Source organism: Heptranchias perlo, chromosome 13, assembly GCF_035084215.1.
Source record: "Heptranchias perlo isolate sHepPer1 chromosome 13, sHepPer1.hap1, whole genome shotgun sequence".
Classification (NCBI taxonomy): Eukaryota; Metazoa; Chordata; class Chondrichthyes; order Hexanchiformes; family Hexanchidae; genus Heptranchias; species Heptranchias perlo.
Genome location: NC_090337.1, coordinates 57,437,467 through 57,459,628, shown reverse-complemented (window position 1 = coordinate 57,459,628; position 22,162 = coordinate 57,437,467). Strand labels below are relative to the sequence as shown.

At 45.5% G+C, this 22,162-nt stretch overlaps 16 non-coding genes across 16 annotated transcripts; all 16 read right to left on the bottom strand.

Moving 5' to 3' along the window:
- Positions 1 to 1,165: 1,165 nt before the first annotated feature.
- On the bottom strand, positions 1,166 to 1,285 carry trnal-caa (transfer RNA leucine (anticodon CAA)). Its single transcript has 2 exons — positions 1,248 to 1,285; positions 1,166 to 1,211 (listed from the first exon to the last, which is right to left on the bottom strand). It is a non-coding gene; the product is annotated as a tRNA-Leu (tRNA).
- A 1,205-nt stretch (positions 1,286 to 2,490) lies between these two features.
- Positions 2,491 to 2,609, bottom strand: trnal-caa (transfer RNA leucine (anticodon CAA)). The gene is made up of 2 exons: positions 2,572 to 2,609; positions 2,491 to 2,536 (listed from the first exon to the last, which is right to left on the bottom strand). It is a non-coding gene; the product is annotated as a tRNA-Leu (tRNA).
- A 1,205-nt stretch (positions 2,610 to 3,814) lies between these two features.
- Positions 3,815 to 3,933, bottom strand: trnal-caa (transfer RNA leucine (anticodon CAA)). The gene is made up of 2 exons: positions 3,896 to 3,933; positions 3,815 to 3,860 (listed from the first exon to the last, which is right to left on the bottom strand). It is a non-coding gene; the product is annotated as a tRNA-Leu (tRNA).
- A 1,205-nt stretch (positions 3,934 to 5,138) lies between these two features.
- On the bottom strand, positions 5,139 to 5,257 carry trnal-caa (transfer RNA leucine (anticodon CAA)). The gene is made up of 2 exons: positions 5,220 to 5,257; positions 5,139 to 5,184 (listed from the first exon to the last, which is right to left on the bottom strand). It is a non-coding gene; the product is annotated as a tRNA-Leu (tRNA).
- Positions 5,258 to 6,462: 1,205 nt separating this feature from the next.
- On the bottom strand, positions 6,463 to 6,581 carry trnal-caa (transfer RNA leucine (anticodon CAA)). Its single transcript has 2 exons — positions 6,544 to 6,581; positions 6,463 to 6,508 (listed from the first exon to the last, which is right to left on the bottom strand). It is a non-coding gene; the product is annotated as a tRNA-Leu (tRNA).
- Positions 6,582 to 7,786: 1,205 nt separating this feature from the next.
- On the bottom strand, positions 7,787 to 7,900 carry trnal-caa (transfer RNA leucine (anticodon CAA)). The gene is made up of 2 exons: positions 7,863 to 7,900; positions 7,787 to 7,832 (listed from the first exon to the last, which is right to left on the bottom strand). It is a non-coding gene; the product is annotated as a tRNA-Leu (tRNA).
- A 1,205-nt stretch (positions 7,901 to 9,105) lies between these two features.
- Positions 9,106 to 9,224, bottom strand: trnal-caa (transfer RNA leucine (anticodon CAA)). Its single transcript has 2 exons — positions 9,187 to 9,224; positions 9,106 to 9,151 (listed from the first exon to the last, which is right to left on the bottom strand). It is a non-coding gene; the product is annotated as a tRNA-Leu (tRNA).
- Positions 9,225 to 10,429: 1,205 nt separating this feature from the next.
- trnal-uaa (transfer RNA leucine (anticodon UAA)) lies at positions 10,430 to 10,548 on the bottom strand. Its single transcript has 2 exons — positions 10,511 to 10,548; positions 10,430 to 10,475 (listed from the first exon to the last, which is right to left on the bottom strand). It is a non-coding gene; the product is annotated as a tRNA-Leu (tRNA).
- A 1,205-nt stretch (positions 10,549 to 11,753) lies between these two features.
- Positions 11,754 to 11,872, bottom strand: trnal-caa (transfer RNA leucine (anticodon CAA)). The gene is made up of 2 exons: positions 11,835 to 11,872; positions 11,754 to 11,799 (listed from the first exon to the last, which is right to left on the bottom strand). It is a non-coding gene; the product is annotated as a tRNA-Leu (tRNA).
- Positions 11,873 to 13,077: 1,205 nt separating this feature from the next.
- trnal-caa (transfer RNA leucine (anticodon CAA)) lies at positions 13,078 to 13,196 on the bottom strand. Its single transcript has 2 exons — positions 13,159 to 13,196; positions 13,078 to 13,123 (listed from the first exon to the last, which is right to left on the bottom strand). It is a non-coding gene; the product is annotated as a tRNA-Leu (tRNA).
- A 1,205-nt stretch (positions 13,197 to 14,401) lies between these two features.
- trnal-caa (transfer RNA leucine (anticodon CAA)) lies at positions 14,402 to 14,520 on the bottom strand. Its single transcript has 2 exons — positions 14,483 to 14,520; positions 14,402 to 14,447 (listed from the first exon to the last, which is right to left on the bottom strand). It is a non-coding gene; the product is annotated as a tRNA-Leu (tRNA).
- A 1,205-nt stretch (positions 14,521 to 15,725) lies between these two features.
- Positions 15,726 to 15,844, bottom strand: trnal-caa (transfer RNA leucine (anticodon CAA)). Its single transcript has 2 exons — positions 15,807 to 15,844; positions 15,726 to 15,771 (listed from the first exon to the last, which is right to left on the bottom strand). It is a non-coding gene; the product is annotated as a tRNA-Leu (tRNA).
- A 1,205-nt stretch (positions 15,845 to 17,049) lies between these two features.
- Positions 17,050 to 17,168, bottom strand: trnal-caa (transfer RNA leucine (anticodon CAA)). Its single transcript has 2 exons — positions 17,131 to 17,168; positions 17,050 to 17,095 (listed from the first exon to the last, which is right to left on the bottom strand). It is a non-coding gene; the product is annotated as a tRNA-Leu (tRNA).
- Positions 17,169 to 18,373: 1,205 nt separating this feature from the next.
- Positions 18,374 to 18,487, bottom strand: trnal-caa (transfer RNA leucine (anticodon CAA)). The gene is made up of 2 exons: positions 18,450 to 18,487; positions 18,374 to 18,419 (listed from the first exon to the last, which is right to left on the bottom strand). It is a non-coding gene; the product is annotated as a tRNA-Leu (tRNA).
- A 1,205-nt stretch (positions 18,488 to 19,692) lies between these two features.
- Positions 19,693 to 19,811, bottom strand: trnal-caa (transfer RNA leucine (anticodon CAA)). The gene is made up of 2 exons: positions 19,774 to 19,811; positions 19,693 to 19,738 (listed from the first exon to the last, which is right to left on the bottom strand). It is a non-coding gene; the product is annotated as a tRNA-Leu (tRNA).
- Positions 19,812 to 21,016: 1,205 nt separating this feature from the next.
- On the bottom strand, positions 21,017 to 21,135 carry trnal-caa (transfer RNA leucine (anticodon CAA)). Its single transcript has 2 exons — positions 21,098 to 21,135; positions 21,017 to 21,062 (listed from the first exon to the last, which is right to left on the bottom strand). It is a non-coding gene; the product is annotated as a tRNA-Leu (tRNA).
- Positions 21,136 to 22,162: the final 1,027 nt, after the last annotated feature.

Below are 22,162 nucleotides of genomic sequence, written 5' to 3'. Positions count from 1 at the left end.
TACTGAGCTGCCTGGCACTGATTCCTCCCATGCAAACACAAAACACGCACCATTCGCTCTTCTTCTATGACTTTTCAGGCAGTGTCAGTCATAAAGTTGAGCATCCCTGCAGTGAAACCAACATTCATACACATATATTTCTCACAAAACCCGTATTTTACAACCTGTCCCTTACCATCGTCCTCGCCTACATTTCTGCTTTCTCAACTTGACAAAACACAAGCAGCACAGCTGCATTCAAACACAAGCCTTTCGAAAACAAACCACAATCCAACATTGATTCCAAGCAGCACTTTTCAGCCTCTCATTCTCGTGCCTTTCCTTTTCTCACAATACATTTACTTGATGTGACAAGTGCTATTTGGAGCCCGGCTCCCCAGAAAATCACCAGGCACTACCAAACTTTGTGAGGGGAAACAAGCCACTCTGCAGGTCTTGTGCCCTTGGCCTTAAGCATTAATCTGAGCACTGCCACCTGAACGGCCCGGCCTACAAAGTCATGAACTCTGGCAACTTTTACGTGCTGATGACTGAATTGCTTGGCTCTGCTGTCTTTTTCTGGCAAACTGTTAATGTCAGAAGTAGCATTGGAAGTAATTCCCTGAGTAACGGAGCAGAATCAGCAGCCTTTGTGTGGAAGAAGTTTCATTCTATGACTCTGGTGCCCTTTTATCTGAGTAACACCACTGTCTGCAGTGGGATTGAAAGCCACAATACTAGAAAGCAATGTGGAATGCAGCAATGGAGGTAGGGTAAGAATGTAATTTTCTGTGTGTGCTGCCTTTTTTGTGTGGGAAAGGAGAAGTGTGATTTGAAATCTTATCGCTGAGGAAAAAGTTAGAATGTGGCAAGTTTTGTGAGGAAAAGAAATCATTATGTGAGTGGTGCCTTTCATTTCATAGTATCATAGTAGGTACAGCACAAGGGTGGCCATTCGGACCATCGTGCCTGTGCCGGCTCTTTGAAAGAGCTGTCCAATTAGTCCCAATCCGTTGCCCTTTCCACATTGCCCGTCAAATTTTTTCCCTTCAAGTACTGATCTAATTCGCTTTTGTGGGCAAATGGCAATACCGCTGAGGCACTTGAAGCGGCCACATGCAAATTGAAGCAGAGTTGAGCAGGCAGTTTGACGCTGACGGCATTTGCGTGGATTAAAAAAAGCTAATGTCAGAAGTGGGATTTGAACCCACGCCCCTAGAAAGGGACCAGAATTCACCAACCTTTCGTAAGGTAAGGATAAACAGTCCTTTGAGTCTGGCGCCTTAGACCACTCGGCCATCCTGACTGTGCAATGCTACAAGCGTGTCCTCCAAAATCTGTACCCTTACTGAGCTGCCTGGCACTGATTCCTCCCATGCAAACACAAAACACGCACCATTCGCTCTTCTTCTATGACTTTTCAGGCAGTGTCAGTCATAAAGTTGAGCATCCCTGCAGTGAAACCAACATTCATACACATATATTTCTCACAAAACCCGTATTTTACAACCTGTCCCTTACCATCGTCCTCGCCTACATTTCTGCTTTCTCAACTTGACAAAACACAAGCAGCACAGCTGCATTCAAACACAAGCCTTTCGAAAACAAACCACAATCCAACATTGATTCCAAGCAGCACTTTTCAGCCTCTCATTCTCGTGCCTTTCCTTTTCTCACAATACATTTACTTGATGTGACAAGTGCTATTTGGAGCCCGGCTCCCCAGAAAATCACCAGGCACTACCAAACTTTGTGAGGGGAAACAAGCCACTCTGCAGGTCTTGTGCCCTTGGCCTTAAGCATTAATCTGAGCACTGCCACCTGAACGGCCCGGCCTACAAAGTCATGAACTCTGGCAACTTTTACGTGCTGATGATTGAATTGCTTGGCTCTGCTGTCTTTTTCTGGCAAACTGTTAATGTCAGAAGTAGCATTGGAAGTAATTCCCTGAGTAACGGAGCAGAATCAGCAGCCTTTGTGTGGAAGAAGTTTCATTCTATGACTCTGGTGCCCTTTTATCTGAGTAACACCACTGTCTGCAGTGGGATTGAAAGCCACAATACTAGAAAGCAATGTGGAATGCAGCAATGGAGGTAGGGTAAGAATGTAATTTTCTGTGTGTGCTGCCTTTTTTGTGTGGGAAAGGAGAAGTGTGATTTGAAATCTTATCGCTGAGGAAAAAGTTAGAATGTGGCAAGTTTTGTGAGGAAAAGAAGTCATTGTGTGAGTGGTGCCTTTCATTTCATAGTATCATAGTAGGTACAGCACAAGGGTGGCCATTCGGACCATCGTGCCTGTGCCGGCTCTTTGAAAGAGCTGTCCAATTAGTCCCAATCCGTTGCCCTTTCCACATTGCCCGTCAAATTTTTTCCCTTCAAGTACTGATCTAATTCGCTTTTGTGGGCAAATGGCAATACCGCTGAGGCACTTGAAGCGGCCACATGCAAATTGAAGCAGAGTTGAGCAGGCAGTTTGACGCTGACGGCATTTGCGTGGATTAAAAAAAGCTAATGTCAGAAGTGGGATTTGAACCCACGCCCCTAGAAAGGGACCAGAATTCACCAACCTTTAGTAAGGTAAGGATAAACAGTCCTTGAGTCTGGTGCCTTAGACCACTCGGCCATCCTGACTGTGCAATACTACAAGCGTGTCCTCCAAAATCTGTACCCTTACTGAGCTGCCTGGCACTGATTCCTCCCATGCAAACACAAAACACGCACCATTCGCTCTTCTTCTATGACTTTTCAGGCAGTGTCAGTCATAAAGTTGAGCATCCCTGCAGTGAAACCAACATTCATACACATATATTTCTCACAAAACCCGTATTTTACAACCTGTCCCTTACCATCGTCCTCGCCTACATTTCTGCTTTCTCAACTTGACAAAACACAAGCAGCACAGCTGCATTCAAACACAAGCCTTTCGAAAACAAACCACAATCCAACATTGATTCCAAGCAGCACTTTTCAGCCTCTCATTCTCGTGCCTTTCCTTTTCTCACAATACATTTACTTGATGTGACAAGTGCTATTTGGAGCCCGGCTCCCCAGAAAATCACCAGGCACTACCAAACTTTGTGAGGGGAAACAAGCCACTCTGCAGGTCTTGTGCCCTTGGCCTTAAGCATTAATCTGAGCACTGCCACCTGAACGGCCCGGCCTACAAAGTCATGAACTCTGGCAACTTTTACGTGCTGATGACTGAATTGCTTGGCTCTGCTGTCTTTTTCTGGCAAACTGTTAATGTCAGAAGTAGCATTGGAAGTAATTCCCTGAGTAACGGAGCAGAATCAGCAGCCTTTGTGTGGAAGAAGTTTCATTCTATGACTCTGGTGCCCTTTTATCTGAGTAACACCACTGTCTGCAGTGGGATTGAAAGCCACAATACTAGAAAGCAATGTGGAATGCAGCAATGGAGGTAGGGTAAGAATGTAATTTTCTGTGTGTGCTGCCTTTTTTGTGTGGGAAAGGAGAAGTGTGATTTGAAATCTTATCGCTGAGGAAAAAGTTAGAATGTGGCAAGTTTTGTGAGGAAAAGAAGTCATTGTGTGAGTGGTGCCTTTCATTTCATAGTATCATAGTAGGTACAGCACAAGGGTGGCCATTCGGACCATCGTGCCTGTGCCGGCTCTTTGAAAGAGCTGTCCAATTAGTCCCAATCCGTTGCCCTTTCCACATTGCCCGTCAAATTTTTTCCCTTCAAGTACTGATCTAATTCGCTTTTGTGGGCAAATGGCAATACCGCTGAGGCACTTGAAGCGGCCACATGCAAATTGAAGCAGAGTTGAGCAGGCAGTTTGACGCTGACGGCATTTGCGTGGATTAAAAAAAGCTAATGTCAGAAGTGGGATTTGAACCCACGCCCCTAGAAAGGGACCAGAATTCACCAACCTTTAGTAAGGTAAGGATAAACAGTCCTTGAGTCTGGCGCCTTAGACCACTCGGCCATCCTGACTGTGCAATGCTACAAGCGTGTCCTCCAAAATCTGTACCCTTACTGAGCTGCCTGGCACTGATTCCTCCCATGCAAACACAAAACACGCACCATTCGCTCTTCTTCTATGACTTTTCAGGCAGTGTCAGTCATAAAGTTGAGCATCCCTGCAGTGAAACCAACATTCATACACATATATTTCTCACAAAACCCGTATTTTACAACCTGTCCCTTACCATCGTCCTCGCCTACATTTCTGCTTTCTCAACTTGACAAAACACAAGCAGCACAGCTGCATTCAAACACAAGCCTTTCGAAAACAAACCACAATCCAACATTGATTCCAAGCAGCACTTTTCAGCCTCTCATTCTCGTGCCTTTCCTTTTCTCACAATACATTTACTTGATGTGACAAGTGCTATTTGGAGCCCGGCTCCCCAGAAAATCACCAGGCACTACCAAACTTTGTGAGGGGAAACAAGCCACTCTGCAGGTCTTGTGCCCTTGGCCTTAAGCATTAATCTGAGCACTGCCACCTGAACGGCCCGGCCTACAAAGTCATGAACTCTGGCAACTTTTACGTGCTGATGACTGAATTGCTTGGCTCTGCTGTCTTTTTCTGGCAAACTGTTAATGTCAGAAGTAGCATTGGAAGTAATTCCCTGAGTAACGGAGCAGAATCAGCAGCCTTTGTGTGGAAGAAGTTTCATTCTATGACTCTGGTGCCCTTTTATCTGAGTAACACCACTGTCTGCAGTGGGATTGAAAGCCACAATACTAGAAAGCAATGTGGAATGCAGCAATGGAGGTAGGGTAAGAATGTAATTTTCTGTGTGTGCTGCCTTTTTTGTGTGGGAAAGGAGAAGTGTGATTTGAAATCTTATCGCTGAGGAAAAAGTTAGAATGTGGCAAGTTTTGTGAGGAAAAGAAGTCATTGTGTGAGTGGTGCCTTTCATTTCATAGTATCATAGTAGGTACAGCACAAGGGTGGCCATTCGGACCATCGTGCCTGTGCCGGCTCTTTGAAAGAGCTGTCCAATTAGTCCCAATCCGTTGCCCTTTCCACATTGCCCGTCAAATTTTTTCCCTTCAAGTACTGATCTAATTCGCTTTTGTGGGCAAATGGCAATACCGCTGAGGCACTTGAAGCGGCCACATGCAAATTGAAGCAGAGTTGAGCAGGCAGTTTGACGCTGACGGCATTTGCGTGGATTAAAAAAAGCTAATGTCAGAAGTGGGATTTGAACCCACGCCCCTAGAAAGGGACCAGAATTCACCAACCTTTAGTAAGGTAAGGATAAACAGTCCTTGAGTCTGGCGCCTTAGACCACTCGGCCATCCTGACTGTGCAATGCTACAAGCGTGTCCTCCAAAATCTGTACCCTTACTGAGCTGCCTGGCACTGATTCCTCCCATGCAAACACAAAACACGCACCATTCGCTCTTCTTCTATGACTTTTCAGGCAGTGTCAGTCATAAAGTTGAGCATCCCTGCAGTGAAACCAACATTCATACACATATATTTCTCACAAAACCCGTATTTTACAACCTGTCCCTTACCATCGTCCTCGCCTACATTTCTGCTTTCTCAACTTGACAAAACACAAGCAGCACAGCTGCATTCAAACACAAGCCTTTCGAAAACAAACCACAATCCAACATTGATTCCAAGCAGCACTTTTCAGCCTCTCATTCTCGTGCCTTTCCTTTTCTCACAATACATTTACTTGATGTGACAAGTGCTATTTGGAGCCCGGCTCCCCAGAAAATCACCAGGCACTACCAAACTTTGTGAGGGGAAACAAGCCACTCTGCAGGTCTTGTGCCCTTGGCCTTAAGCATTAATCTGAGCACTGCCACCTGAACGGCCCGGCCTACAAAGTCATGAACTCTGGCAACTTTTACGTGCTGATGATTGAATTGCTTGGCTCTGCTGTCTTTTTCTGGCAAACTGTTAATGTCAGAAGTAGCATTGGAAGTAATTCCCTGAGTAACGGAGCAGAATCAGCAGCCTTTGTGTGGAAGAAGTTTCATTCTATGACTCTGGTGCCCTTTTATCTGAGTAACACCACTGTCTGCAGTGGGATTGAAAGCCACAATACTAGAAAGCAATGTGGAATGCAGCAATGGAGGTAGGGTAAGAATGTAATTTTCTGTGTGTGCTGCCTTTTTTGTGTGGGAAAGGAGAAGTGTGATTTGAAATCTTATCGCTGAGGAAAAAGTTAGAATGTGGCAAGTTTTGTGAGGAAAAGAAGTAATTGTGTGAGTGGTGCCTTTCATTTCATAGTATCATAGTAGGTACAGCACAAGGGTGGCCATTCGGACCATCGTGCCTGTGCCGGCTCTTTGAAAGAGCTGTCCAATTAGTCCCAATCCGTTGCCCTTTCCACATTGCCCGTCAAATTTTTTCCCTTCAAGTACTGATCTAATTCGCTTTTGTGGGCAAATGGCAATACCGCTGAGGCACTTGAAGCGGCCACATGCAAATTGAAGCAGAGTTGAGCAGGCAGTTTGACGCTGACGGCATTTGCGTGGATTAAAAAAAGCTAATGTCAGAAGTGGGATTTGAACCCACGCCCCTAGAAAGGGACCAGAATTCACCAACCTTTAGTAAGGTAAGGATAAACAGTCCTTGAGTCTGGCGCCTTAGACCACTCGGCCATCCTGACTGTGCAATGCTACAAGCGTGTCCTCCAAAATCTGTACCCTTACTGAGCTGCCTGGCACTGATTCCTCCCATGCAAACACAAAACACGCACCATTCGCTCTTCTTCTATGACTTTTCAGGCAGTGTCAGTCATAAAGTTGAGCATCCCTGCAGTGAAACCAACATTCATACACATATATTTCTCACAAAACCCGTATTTTACAACCTGTCCCTTACCATCGTCCTCGCCTACATTTCTGCTTTCTCAACTTGACAAAACACAAGCAGCACAGCTGCATTCAAACACAAGCCTTTCGAAAACAAACCACAATCCAACATTGATTCCAAGCAGCACTTTTCAGCCTCTCATTCTCGTGCCTTTCCTTTTCTCACAATACATTTACTTGATGTGACAAGTGCTATTTGGAGCCCGGCTCCCCAGAAAATCACCAGGCACTACCAAACTTTGTGAGGGGAAACAAGCCACTCTGCAGGTCTTGTGCCCTTGGCCTTAAGCATTAATCTGAGCACTGCCACCTGAACGGCCCGGCCTACAAAGTCATGAACTCTGGCAACTTTTACGTGCTGATGACTGAATTGCTTGGCTCTGCTGTCTTTTTCTGGCAAACTGTTAATGTCAGAAGTAGCATTGGAAGTAATTCCCTGAGTAACGGAGCAGAATCAGCAGCCTTTGTGTGGAAGAAGTTTCATTCTATGACTCTGGTGCCCTTTTATCTGAGTAACACCACTGTCTGCAGTGGGATTGAAAGCCACAATACTAGAAAGCAATGTGGAATGCAGCAATGGAGGTAGGGTAAGAATGTAATTTTCTGTGTGTGCTGCCTTTTTTGTGTGGGAAAGGAGAAGTGTGATTTGAAATCTTATCGCTGAGGAAAAAGTTAGAATGTGGCAAGTTTTGTGAGGAAAAGAAGTCATTGTGTGAGTGGTGCCTTTCATTTCATAGTATCATAGTAGGTACAGCACAAGGGTGGCCATTCGGACCATCGTGCCTGTGCCGGCTCTTTGAAAGAGCTGTCCAATTAGTCCCAATCCGTTGCCCTTTCCACATTGCCCGTCAAATTTTTTCCCTTCAAGTACTGATCTAATTCGCTTTTGTGGGCAAATGGCAATACCGCTGAGGTACTTGAAGCGGCCACATGCAAATTGAAGCAGAGTTGAGCAGGCAGTTTGACGCTGACGGCATTTGCGTGGATTAAAAAAAGCTAATGTCAGAAGTGGGATTTGAACCCACGCCCCTAGAAAGGGACCAAAATTCACCAACCTTTAGTAAGGATAAACAGTCCTTGAGTCTGGCGCCTTAGACCACTCGGCCATCCTGACTGCGCAATGCTACAAGCGTGTCCTCCAAAATCTGTACCCTTACTGAGCTGCCTGGCACTGATTCCTCCCATGCAAACACAAAACACGCACCATTCGCTCTTCTTCTATGACTTTTCAGGCAGTGTCAGTCATAAAGTTGAGCATCCCTGCAGTGAAACCAACATTCATACACATATATTTCTCACAAAACCCGTATTTTACAACCTGTCCCTTACCATCGTCCTCGCCTACATTTCTGCTTTCTCAACTTGACAAAACACAAGCAGCACAGCTGCATTCAAACACAAGCCTTTCGAAAACAAACCACAATCCAACATTGATTCCAAGCAGCACTTTTCAGCCTCTCATTCTCGTGCCTTTCCTTTTCTCACAATACATTTACTTGATGTGACAAGTGCTATTTGGAGCCCGGCTCCCCAGAAAATCACCAGGCACTACCAAACTTTGTGAGGGGAAACAAGCCACTCTGCAGGTCTTGTGCCCTTGGCCTTAAGCATTAATCTGAGCACTGCCACCTGAACGGCCCGGCCTACAAAGTCATGAACTCTGGCAACTTTTACGTGCTGATGACTGAATTGCTTGGCTCTGCTGTCTTTTTCTGGCAAACTGTTAATGTCAGAAGTAGCATTGGAAGTAATTCCCTGAGTAACGGAGCAGAATCAGCAGCCTTTGTGTGGAAGAAGTTTCATTCTATGACTCTGGTGCCCTTTTATCTGAGTAACACCACTGTCTGCAGTGGGATTGAAAGCCACAATACTAGAAAGCAATGTGGAATGCAGCAATGGAGGTAGGGTAAGAATGTAATTTTCTGTGTGTGCTGCCTTTTTTGTGTGGGAAAGGAGAAGTGTGATTTGAAATCTTATCGCTGAGGAAAAAGTTAGAATGTGGCAAGTTTTGTGAGGAAAAGAAGTCATTGTGTGAGTGGTGCCTTTCATTTCATAGTATCATAGTAGGTACAGCACAAGGGTGGCCATTCGGACCATCGTGCCTGTGCCGGCTCTTTGAAAGAGCTGTCCAATTAGTCCCAATCCGTTGCCCTTTCCACATTGCCCGTCAAATTTTTTCCCTTCAAGTACTGATCTAATTCGCTTTTGTGGGCAAATGGCAATACCGCTGAGGCACTTGAAGCGGCCACATGCAAATTGAAGCAGAGTTGAGCAGGCAGTTTGACGCTGACGGCATTTGCGTGGATTAAAAAAAGCTAATGTCAGAAGTGGGATTTGAACCCACGCCCCTAGAAAGGGACCAGAATTCACCAACCTTTAGTAAGGTAAGGATAAACAGTCCTTGAGTCTGGCGCCTTAGACCACTCGGCCATCCTGACTGCGCAATGCTACAAGCGTGTCCTCCAAAATCTGTACCCTTACTGAGCTGCCTGGCACTGATTCCTCCCATGCAAACACAAAACACGCACCATTCGCTCTTCTTCTATGACTTTTCAGGCAGTGTCAGTCATAAAGTTGAGCATCCCTGCAGTGAAACCAACATTCATACACATATATTTCTCACAAAACCCGTATTTTACAACCTGTCCCTTACCATCGTCCTCGCCTACATTTCTGCTTTCTCAACTTGACAAAACACAAGCAGCACAGCTGCATTCAAACACAAGCCTTTCGAAAACAAACCACAATCCAACATTGATTCCAAGCAGCACTTTTCAGCCTCTCATTCTCGTGCCTTTCCTTTTCTCACAATACATTTACTTGATGTGACAAGTGCTATTTGGAGCCCGGCTCCCCAGAAAATCACCAGGCACTACCAAACTTTGTGAGGGGAAACAAGCCACTCTGCAGGTCTTGTGCCCTTGGCCTTAAGCATTAATCTGAGCACTGCCACCTGAACGGCCCGGCCTACAAAGTCATGAACTCTGGCAACTTTTACGTGCTGATGACTGAATTGCTTGGCTCTGCTGTCTTTTTCTGGCAAACTGTTAATGTCAGAAGTAGCATTGGAAGTAATTCCCTGAGTAACGGAGCAGAATCAGCAGCCTTTGTGTGGAAGAAGTTTCATTCTATGACTCTGGTGCCCTTTTATCTGAGTAACACCACTGTCTGCAGTGGGATTGAAAGCCACAATACTAGAAAGCAATGTGGAATGCAGCAATGGAGGTAGGGTAAGAATGTAATTTTCTGTGTGTGCTGCCTTTTTTGTGTGGGAAAGGAGAAGTGTGATTTGAAATCTTATCGCTGAGGAAAAAGTTAGAATGTGGCAAGTTTTGTGAGGAAAAGAAGTCATTGTGTGAGTGGTGCCTTTCATTTCATAGTATCATAGTAGGTACAGCACAAGGGTGGCCATTCGGACCATCGTGCCTGTGCCGGCTCTTTGAAAGAGCTGTCCAATTAGTCCCAATCCGTTGCCCTTTCCACATTGCCCGTCAAATTTTTTCCCTTCAAGTACTGATCTAATTCGCTTTTGTGGGCAAATGGCAATACCGCTGAGGCACTTGAAGCGGCCACATGCAAATTGAAGCAGAGTTGAGCAGGCAGTTTGACGCTGACGGCATTTGCGTGGATTAAAAAAAGCTAATGTCAGAAGTGGGATTTGAACCCACGCCCCTAGAAAGGGACCAGAATTCACCAACCTTTAGTAAGGTAAGGATAAACAGTCCTTAAGTCTGGCGCCTTAGACCACTCGGCCATCCTGACTGTGCAATGCTACAAGCGTGTCCTCCAAAATCTGTACCCTTACTGAGCTGCCTGGCACTGATTCCTCCCATGCAAACACAAAACACGCACCATTCGCTCTTCTTCTATGACTTTTCAGGCAGTGTCAGTCATAAAGTTGAGCATCCCTGCAGTGAAACCAACATTCATACACATATATTTCTCACAAAACCCGTATTTTACAACCTGTCCCTTACCATCGTCCTCGCCTACATTTCTGCTTTCTCAACTTGACAAAACACAAGCAGCACAGCTGCATTCAAACACAAGCCTTTCGAAAACAAACCACAATCCAACATTGATTCCAAGCAGCACTTTTCAGCCTCTCATTCTCGTGCCTTTCCTTTTCTCACAATACATTTACTTGATGTGACAAGTGCTATTTGGAGCCCGGCTCCCCAGAAAATCACCAGGCACTACCAAACTTTGTGAGGGGAAACAAGCCACTCTGCAGGTCTTGTGCCCTTGGCCTTAAGCATTAATCTGAGCACTGCCACCTGAACGGCCCGGCCTACAAAGTCATGAACTCTGGCAACTTTTACGTGCTGATGACTGAATTGCTTGGCTCTGCTGTCTTTTTCTGGCAAACTGTTAATGTCAGAAGTAGCATTGGAAGTAATTCCCTGAGTAACGGAGCAGAATCAGCAGCCTTTGTGTGGAAGAAGTTTCATTCTATGACTCTGGTGCCCTTTTATCTGAGTAACACCACTGTCTGCAGTGGGATTGAAAGCCACAATACTAGAAAGCAATGTGGAATGCAGCAATGGAGGTAGGGTAAGAATGTAATTTTCTGTGTGTGCTGCCTTTTTTGTGTGGGAAAGGAGAAGTGTGATTTGAAATCTTATCGCTGAGGAAAAAGTTAGAATGTGGCAAGTTTTGTGAGGAAAAGAAGTCATTGTGTGAGTGGTGCCTTTCATTTCATAGTATCATAGTAGGTACAGCACAAGGGTGGCCATTCGGACCATCGTGCCTGTGCCGGCTCTTTGAAAGAGCTGTCCAATTAGTCCCAATCCGTTGCCCTTTCCACATTGCCCGTCAAATTTTTTCCCTTCAAGTACTGATCTAATTCGCTTTTGTGGGCAAATGGCAATACCGCTGAGGCACTTGAAGCGGCCACATGCAAATTGAAGCAGAGTTGAGCAGGCAGTTTGACGCTGACGGCATTTGCGTGGATTAAAAAAAGCTAATGTCAGAAGTGGGATTTGAACCCACGCCCCTAGAAAGGGACCAGAATTCACCAACCTTTAGTAAGGTAAGGATAAACAGTCCTTGAGTCTGGCGCCTTAGACCACTCGGCCATCCTGACTGTGCAATGCTACAAGCGTGTCCTCCAAAATCTGTACCCTTACTGAGCTGCCTGGCACTGATTCCTCCCATGCAAACACAAAACACGCACCATTCGCTCTTCTTCTATGACTTTTCAGGCAGTGTCAGTCATAAAGTTGAGCATCCCTGCAGTGAAACCAACATTCATACACATATATTTCTCACAAAACCCGTATTTTACAACCTGTCCCTTACCATCGTCCTCGCCTACATTTCTGCTTTCTCAACTTGACAAAACACAAGCAGCACAGCTGCATTCAAACACAAGCCTTTCGAAAACAAACCACAATCCAACATTGATTCCAAGCAGCACTTTTCAGCCTCTCATTCTCGTGCCTTTCCTTTTCTCACAATACATTTACTTGATGTGACAAGTGCTATTTGGAGCCCGGCTCCCCAGAAAATCACCAGGCACTACCAAACTTTGTGAGGGGAAACAAGCCACTCTGCAGGTCTTGTGCCCTTGGCCTTAAGCATTAATCTGAGCACTGCCACCTGAACGGCCCGGCCTACAAAGTCATGAACTCTGGCAACTTTTACGTGCTGATGACTGAATTGCTTGGCTCTGCTGTCTTTTTCTGGCAAACTGTTAATGTCAGAAGTAGCATTGGAAGTAATTCCCTGAGTAACGGAGCAGAATCAGCAGCCTTTGTGTGGAAGAAGTTTCATTCTATGACTCTGGTGCCCTTTTATCTGAGTAACACCACTGTCTGCAATGGGATTGAAAGCCACAATACTAGAAAGCAATGTGGAATGCAGCAATGGAGGTAGGGTAAGAATGTAATTTTCTGTGTGTGCTGCCTTTTTTGTGTGGGAAAGGAGAAGTGTGATTTGAAATCTTATCGCTGAGGAAAAAGTTAGAATGTGGCAAGTTTTGTGAGGAAAAGAAGTCATTGTGTGAGTGGTGCCTTTCATTTCATAGTATCATAGTAGGTACAGCACAAGGGTGGCCATTCGGACCATCGTGCCTGTGCCGGCTCTTTGAAAGAGCTGTCCAATTAGTCCCAATCCGTTGCCCTTTCCACATTGCCCGTCAAATTTTTTCCCTTCAAGTACTGATCTAATTCGCTTTTGTGGGCAAATGGCAATACCGCTGAGGCACTTGAAGCGGCCACATGCAAATTGAAGCAGAGTTGAGCAGGCAGTTTGACGCTGACGGCATTTGCGTGGATTAAAAAAAGCTAATGTCAGAAGTGGGATTTGAACCCACGCCCCTAGAAAGGGACCAGAATTCACCAACCTTTCGTAAGGTAAGGATAAACAGTCCTTGAGTCTGGCGCCTTAGACCACTCGGCCATCCTGACTGTGCAATGCTACAAGCGTGTCCTCCAAAATCTGTACCCTTACTGAGCTGCCTGGCACTGATTCCTCCCATGCAAACACAAAACACGCACCATTCGCTCTTCTTCTATGACTTTTCAGGCAGTGTCAGTCATAAAGTTGAGCATCCCTGCAGTGAAACCAACATTCATACACATATATTTCTCACAAAACCCGTATTTTACAACCTGTCCCTTACCATCGTCCTCGCCTACATTTCTGCTTTCTCAACTTGACAAAACACAAGCAGCACAGCTGCATTCAAACACAAGCCTTTCGAAAACAAACCACAATCCAACATTGATTCCAAGCAGCACTTTTCAGCCTCTCATTCTCGTGCCTTTCCTTTTCTCACAATACATTTACTTGATGTGACAAGTGCTATTTGGAGCCCGGCTCCCCAGAAAATCACCAGGCACTACCAAACTTTGTGAGGGGAAACAAGCCACTCTGCAGGTCTTGTGCCCTTGGCCTTAAGCATTAATCTGAGCACTGCCACCTGAACGGCCCGGCCTACAAAGTCATGAACTCTGGCAACTTTTACGTGCTGATGACTGAATTGCTTGGCTCTGCTGTCTTTTTCTGGCAAACTGTTAATGTCAGAAGTAGCATTGGAAGTAATTCCCTGAGTAACGGAGCAGAATCAGCAGCCTTTGTGTGGAAGAAGTTTCATTCTATGACTCTGGTGCCCTTTTATCTGAGTAACACCACTGTCTGCAGTGGGATTGAAAGCCACAATACTAGAAAGCAATGTGGAATGCAGCAATGGAGGTAGGGTAAGAATGTAATTTTCTGTGTGTGCTGCCTTTTTTGTGTGGGAAAGGAGAAGTGTGATTTGAAATCTTATCGCTGAGGAAAAAGTTAGAATGTGGCAAGTTTTGTGAGGAAAAGAAGTCATTGTGTGAGTGGTGCCTTTCATTTCATAGTATCATAGTAGGTACAGCACAAGGGTGGCCATTCGGACCATCGTGCCTGTGCCGGCTCTTTGAAAGAGCTGTCCAATTAGTCCCAATCCGTTGCCCTTTCCACATTGCCCGTCAAATTTTTTCCCTTCAAGTACTGATCTAATTCGCTTTTGTGGGCAAATGGCAATACCGCTGAGGCACTTGAAGCGGCCACATGCAAATTGAAGCAGAGTTGAGCAGGCAGTTTGACGCTGACGGCATTTGCGTGGATTAAAAAAAGCTAATGTCAGAAGTGGGATTTGAACCCACGCCCCTAGAAAGGGACCAGAATTCACCAACCTTTCGTAAGGTAAGGATAAACAGTCCTTGAGTCTGGCGCCTTAGACCACTCGGCCATCCTGACTGTGCAATGCTACAAGCGTGTCCTCCAAAATCTGTACCCTTACTGAGCTGCCTGGCACTGATTCCTCCCATGCAAACACAAAACACGCACCATTCGCTCTTCTTCTATGACTTTTCAGGCAGTGTCAGTCATAAAGTTGAGCATCCCTGCAGTGAAACCAACATTCATACACATATATTTCTCACAAAACCCGTATTTTACAACCTGTCCCTTACCATCGTCCTCGCCTACATTTCTGCTTTCTCAACTTGACAAAACACAAGCAGCACAGCTGCATTCAAACACAAGCCTTTCGAAAACAAACCACAATCCAACATTGATTCCAAGCAGCACTTTTCAGCCTCTCATTCTCGTGCCTTTCCTTTTCTCACAATACATTTACTTGATGTGACAAGTGCTATTTGGAGCCCGGCTCCCCAGAAAATCACCAGGCACTACCAAACTTTGTGAGGGGAAACAAGCCACTCTGCAGGTCTTGTGCCCTTGGCCTTAAGCATTAATCTGAGCACTGCCACCTGAACGGCCCGGCCTACAAAGTCATGAACTCTGGCAACTTTTACGTGCTGATGACTGAATTGCTTGGCTCTGCTGTCTTTTTCTGGCAAACTGTTAATGTCAGAAGTAGCATTGGAAGTAATTCCCTGAGTAACGGAGCAGAATCAGCAGCCTTTGTGTGGAAGAAGTTTCATTCTATGACTCTGGTGCCCTTTTATCTGAGTAACACCACTGTCTGCAGTGGGATTGAAAGCCACAATACTAGAAAGCAATGTGGAATGCAGCAATGGAGGTAGGGTAAGAATGTAATTTTCTGTGTGTGCTGCCTTTTTTGTGTGGGAAAGGAGAAGTGTGATTTGAAATCTTATCGCTGAGGAAAAAGTTAGAATGTGGCAAGTTTTGTGAGGAAAAGAAGTCATTGTGTGAGTGGTGCCTTTCATTTCATAGTATCATAGTAGGTACAGCACAAGGGTGGCCATTCGGACCATCGTGCCTGTGCCGGCTCTTTGAAAGAGCTGTCCAATTAGTCCCAATCCGTTGCCCTTTCCACATTGCCCGTCAAATTTTTTCCCTTCAAGTACTGATCTAATTCGCTTTTGTGGGCAAATGGCAATACCGCTGAGGTACTTGAAGCGGCCACATGCAAATTGAAGCAGAGTTGAGCAGGCAGTTTGACGCTGACGGCATTTGCGTGGATTAAAAAAAGCTAATGTCAGAAGTGGGATTTGAACCCACGCCCCTAGAAAGGGACCAGAATTCACCAACCTTTAGTAAGGTAAGGATAAACAGTCCTTGAGTCTGGCGCCTTAGACCACTCGGCCATCCTGACTGTGCAATGCTACAAGCGTGTCCTCCAAAATCTGTACCCTTACTGAGCTGCCTGGCACTGATTCCTCCCATGCAAACACAAAACACGCACCATTCGCTCTTCTTCTATGACTTTTCAGGCAGTGTCAGTCATAAAGTTGAGCATCCCTGCAGTGAAACCAACATTCATACACATATATTTCTCACAAAACCCGTATTTTACAACCTGTCCCTTACCATCGTCCTCGCCTACATTTCTGCTTTCTCAACTTGACAAAACACAAGCAGCACAGCTGCATTCAAACACAAGCCTTTCGAAAACAAACCACAATCCAACATTGATTCCAAGCAGCACTTTTCAGCCTCTCATTCTCGTGCCTTTCCTTTTCTCACAATACATTTACTTGATGTGACAAGTGCTATTTGGAGCCCAGCTCCCCAGAAAATCACCAGGCACTACCAAACTTTGTGAGGGGAAACAAGCCACTCTGCAGGTCTTGTGCCCTTGGCCTTAAGCATTAATCTGAGCACTGCCACCTGAACGGCCCGGCCTACAAAGTCATGAACTCTGGCAACTTTTACGTGCTGATGACTGAATTGCTTGGCTCTGCTGTCTTTTTCTGGCAAACTGTTAATGTCAGAAGTAGCATTGGAAGTAATTCCCTGAGTAACGGAGCAGAATCAGCAGCCTTTGTGTGGAAGAAGTTTCATTCTATGACTCTGGTGCCCTTTTATCTGAGTAACACCACTGTCTGCAGTGGGATTGAAAGCCACAATACTAGAAAGCAATGTGGAATGCAGCAATGGAGGTAGGGTAAGAATGTAATTTTCTGTGTGTGCTGCCTTTTTTGTGTGGGAAAGGAGAAGTGTGATTTGAAATCTTATCGCTGAGGAAAAAGTTAGAATGTGGCAAGTTTTGTGAGGAAAAGAAGTCATTGTGTGAGTGGTGCCTTTCATTTCATAGTATCATAGTAGGTACAGCACAAGGGTGGCCATTCGGACCATCGTGCCTGTGCCGGCTCTTTGAAAGAGCTGTCCAATTAGTCCCAATCCGTTGCCCTTTCCACATTGCCCGTCAAATTTTTTCCCTTCAAGTACTGATCTAATTCGCTTTTGTGGGCAAATGGCAATACCGCTGAGGTACTTGAAGCGGCCACATGCAAATTGAAGCAGAGTTGAGCAGGCAGTTTGACGCTGACGGCATTTGCGTGGATTAAAAAAAGCTAATGTCAGAAGTGGGATTTGAACCCACGCCCCTAGAAAGGGACCAGAATTCACCAACCTTTAGTAAGGTAAGGATAAACAGTCCTTGAGTCTGGCGCCTTAGACCACTCGGCCATCCTGACTGTGCAATGCTACAAGCGTGTCCTCCAAAATCTGTACCCTTACTGAGCTGCCTGGCACTGATTCCTCCCATGCAAACACAAAACACGCACCATTCGCTCTTCTTCTATGACTTTTCAGGCAGTGTCAGTCATAAAGTTGAGCATCCCTGCAGTGAAACCAACATTCATACACATATATTTCTCACAAAACCCGTATTTTACAACCTGTCCCTTACCATCGTCCTCGCCTACATTTCTGCTTTCTCAACTTGACAAAACACAAGCAGCACAGCTGCATTCAAACACAAGCCTTTCGAAAACAAACCACAATCCAACATTGATTCCAAGCAGCACTTTTCAGCCTCTCATTCTCGTGCCTTTCCTTTTCTCACAATACATTTACTTGATGTGACAAGTGCTATTTGGAGCCCGGCTCCCCAGAAAATCACCAGGCACTACCAAACTTTGTGAGGGGAAACAAGCCACTCTGCAGGTCTTGTGCCCTTGGCCTTAAGCATTAATCTGAGCACTGCCACCTGAACGGCCCGGCCTACAAAGTCATGAACTCTGGCAACTTTTACGTGCTGATGACTGAATTGCTTGGCTCTGCTGTCTTTTTCTGGCAAACTGTTAATGTCAGAAGTAGCATTGGAAGTAATTCCCTGAGTAACGGAGCAGAATCAGCAGCCTTTGTGTGGAAGAAGTTTCATTCTATGACTCTGGTGCCCTTTTATCTGAGTAACACCACTGTCTGCAGTGGGATTGAAAGCCACAATACTAGAAAGCAATGTGGAATGCAGCAATGGAGGTAGGGTAAGAATGTAATTTTCTGTGTGTGCTGCCTTTTTTGTGTGGGAAAGGAGAAGTGTGATTTGAAATCTTATCGCTGAGGAAAAAGTTAGAATGTGTCAAGTTTTGTGAGGAAAAGAAGTCATTGTGTGAGTGGTGCCTTTCATTTCATAGTATCATAGTAGGTACAGCACAAGGGTGGCCATTCGGACCATCGTGCCTGTGCCGGCTCTTTGAAAGAGCTGTCCAATTAGTCCCAATCCGTTGCCCTTTCCACATTGCCCGTCAAATTTTTTCCCTTCAAGTACTGATCTAATTCGCTTTTGTGGGCAAATGGCAATACCGCTGAGGCACTTGAAGCGGCCACATGCAAATTGAAGCAGAGTTGAGCAGGCAGTTTGACGCTGACGGCATTTGCGTGGATTAAAAAAAGCTAATGTCAGAAGTGGGATTTGAACCCACGCCCCTAGAAAGGGACCAGAATTCACCAACCTTTAGGAAGTATAAATAGTCGTTGAGTCTGGCGCCTTAGACCACTCGGCCATCTTGACTGTGCAATGCTACAAGCGTGTCCTCCAAAATCTGTACCCTTACTGAGCTGCCTGGCACTGATTCCTCCCATGCAAACACAAAACACGCACCATTCGCTCTTCTTCTATGACTTTTCAGGCAGTGTCAGTCATAAAGTTGAGCATCCCTGCAGTGAAACCAACATTCATACACATATATTTCTCACAAAACCCGTATTTTACAACCTGTCCCTTACCATCGTCCTCGCCTACATTTCTGCTTTCTCAACTTGACAAAACACAAGCAGCACAGCTGCATTCAAACACAAGCCTTTCGAAAACAAACCACAATCCAACATTGATTCCAAGCAGCACTTTTCAGCCTCTCATTCTCGTGCCTTTCCTTTTCTCACAATACATTTACTTGATGTGACAAGTGCTATTTGGAGCCCGGCTCCCCAGAAAATCACCAGGCACTACCAAACTTTGTGAGGGGAAACAAGCCACTCTGCAGGTCTTGTGCCCTTGGCCTTAAGCATTAATCTGAGCACTGCCACCTGAACGGCCCGGCCTACAAAGTCATGAACTCTGGCAACTTTTACGTGCTGATGATTGAATTGCTTGGCTCTGCTGTCTTTTTCTGGCAAACTGTTAATGTCAGAAGTAGCATTGGAAGTAATTCCCTGAGTAACGGAGCAGAATCAGCAGCCTTTGTGTGGAAGAAGTTTCATTCTATGACTCTGGTGCCCTTTTATCTGAGTAACACCACTGTCTGCAGTGGGATTGAAAGCCACAATACTAGAAAGCAATGTGGAATGCAGCAATGGAGGTAGGGTAAGAATGTAATTTTCTGTGTGTGCTGCCTTTTTTGTGTGGGAAAGGAGAAGTGTGATTTGAAATCTTATCGCTGAGGAAAGAGTTAGAATGTGGCAAGTTTTGTGAGGAAAAGAAGTCATTGTGTGAGTGGTGCCTTTCATTTCATAGTATCATAGTTGGTACAGCACATGGGTGGCCATTCGGACCATCGTGCCTGTGACGGCTCTTTGAAAGAGCTGTCCAATTAGTCCCAATCCGTTGCCCTTTCCACATTGCCCGTCAAATTTTTTCCCTTCAAGTACTGATCTAATTCGCTTTTGTGGGCAAATGGCAATACCGCTGAGGTACTTGAAGCGGCCACATGCAAATTGAAGCAGAGTTGAGCAGGCTGTTTGACGCTGACGGCATTTGCGTGGATTAAAAAAAGCTAAGGTCAGAAGTGGGATTTGAACCCACGCCCCTCGAAAGGAACCAGAATTCACCAACCTTTAGTAAGGTAAGGATAAACAGTCCTTGAGTCTGGCGCCTTAGACCACTCGGCCATCCTGACTGTGCAATGCTACAAGCGTGTCCTCCAAAATCTGTACCCTTACTGAGCTGCCTGGCACTGATTCCTCCCATGCAAACACAAAACACGCACCATTCGCTCTTCTTCTATGACTTTTCAGGCAGTGTCAGTCATAAAGTTGAGCATCCCTGCAGTGAAACCAACATTCATACACATATATTTCTCACAAAACCCGTATTTTACAACCTGTCCCTTACCATCGTCCTCGCCTACATTTCTGCTTTCTCAACTTGACAAAACACAAGCAGCACAGCTGCATTCAAACACAAGCCTTTCGAAAACAAACCACAATCCAACATTGATTCCAAGCAGCACTTTTCAGCCTCTCATTCTCGTGCCTTTCCTTTTCTCACAATACATTTACTTGATGTGACAAGTGCTATTTGGAGCCCGGCTCCCCAGAAAATCACCAGGCACTACCAAACTTTGTGAGGGGAAACAAGCCACTCTGCAGGTCTTGTGCCCTTGGCCTTAAGCATTAATCTGAGCACTGCCACCTGAACGGCCCGGCCTACAAAGTCATGAACTCTGGCAACTTTTACGTGCTGATGACTGAATTGCTTGGCTCTGCTGCCTTTTTCTGGCAAACTGTTAATGTCAGAAGTAGCATTGGAAGTAATTCCCTGAGTAACGGAGCAGAATCAGCAGCCTTTGTGTGGAAGAAGTTTCATTCTATGACTCTGGTGCCCTTTTATCTGAGTAACACCACTGTCTGCAGTGGGATTGAAAGCCACAATACTAGAAAGCAATGTGGAATGCAGCAATGGAGGTAGGGTAAGAATGTAATTTTCTGTGTGTGCTGCCTTTTTTGTGTGGGAAAGGAGAAGTGTGATTTGAAATCTTATCGCTGAGGAAAAAGTTAGAATGTGGCAAGTTTTGTGAGGAAAAGAAGTCATTGTGTGAGTGGTGCCTTTCATTTCATAGTATCATAGTAGGTACAGCACAAGGGTGGCCATTCGGACCATCGTGCCTGTGCCGGCTCTTTGAAAGAGCTGTCCAATTAGTCCCAATCCGTTGCCCTTTCCACATTGCCCGTCAAATTTTTTCCCTTCAAGTACTGATCTAATTCGCTTTTGTGGGCAAATGGCAATACCGCTGAGGCACTTGAAGCGGCCACATGCAAATTGAAGCAGAGTTGAGCAGGCAGTTTGACGCTGACGGCATTTGCGTGGATTAAAAAAAGCTAATGTCAGAAGTGGGATTTGAACCCACGCCCCTAGAAAGGGACCAGAATTCACCAACCTTTAGTAAGGTAAGGATAAACAGTCCTTGAGTCTGGCGCCTTAGACCACTCGGCCATCCTGACTGTGCAATGCTACAAGCGTGTCCTCCAAAATCTGTACCCTTACTGAGCTGCCTGGCACTGATTCCTCCCATGCAAACACAAAACACGCACCATTCGCTCTTCTTCTATGACTTTTCAGGCAGTGTCAGTCATAAAGTTGAGCATCCCTGCAGTGAAACCAACATTCATACACATATATTTCTCACAAAACCCGTATTTTACAACCTGTCCCTTACCATCGTCCTCGCCTACATTTCTGCTTTCTCAACTTGACAAAACACAAGCAGCACAGCTGCATTCAAACACAAGCCTTTCGAAAACAAACCACAATCCAACATTGATTCCAAGCAGCAATTTTCAGCCTCTCATTCTCGTGCCTTTCCTTTTCTCACAATACATTTACTTGATGTGACAAGTGCTATTTGGAGCCCGGCTCCCCAGAAAATCACCAGGCACTACCAAACTTTGTGAGGGGAAACAAGCCACTCTGCAGGTCTTGTGCCCTTGGCCTTAAGCATTAATCTGAGCACTGCCACCTGAACGGCCCGGCCTACAAAGTCATGAACTCTGGCAACTTTTACGTGCTGATGACTGAATTGCTTGGCTCTGCTGTCTTTTTCTGGCAAACTGTTAATGTCAGAAGTAGCATTGGAAGTAATTCCCTGAGTAACGGAGCAGAATCAGCAGCCTTTGTGTGGAAGAAGTTTCATTCTATGACTCTGGTGCCCTTTTATCTGAGTAACACCACTGTCAGCAGTGGGATTGAAAGCCACAATACTAGAAAGCAATGTGGAATGCAGCAATGGAGGTAGGGTAAGAATGTAATTTTCTGTGTGTGCTGCCTTTTTTGTGTGGGAAAGGAGAAGTGTGATTTGAAATCTTATCGCTGAGGAAAAAGTTAGAATGTGGCAAGTTTTGTGAGGAAAAGAAGTCATTGTGTGAGTGGTGCCTTTCATTTCATAGTATCATAGTAGGTACAGCACAAGGGTGGCCATTCGGACCATCGTGCCTGTGCCGGCTCTTTGAAAGAGCTGTCCAATTAGTCCCA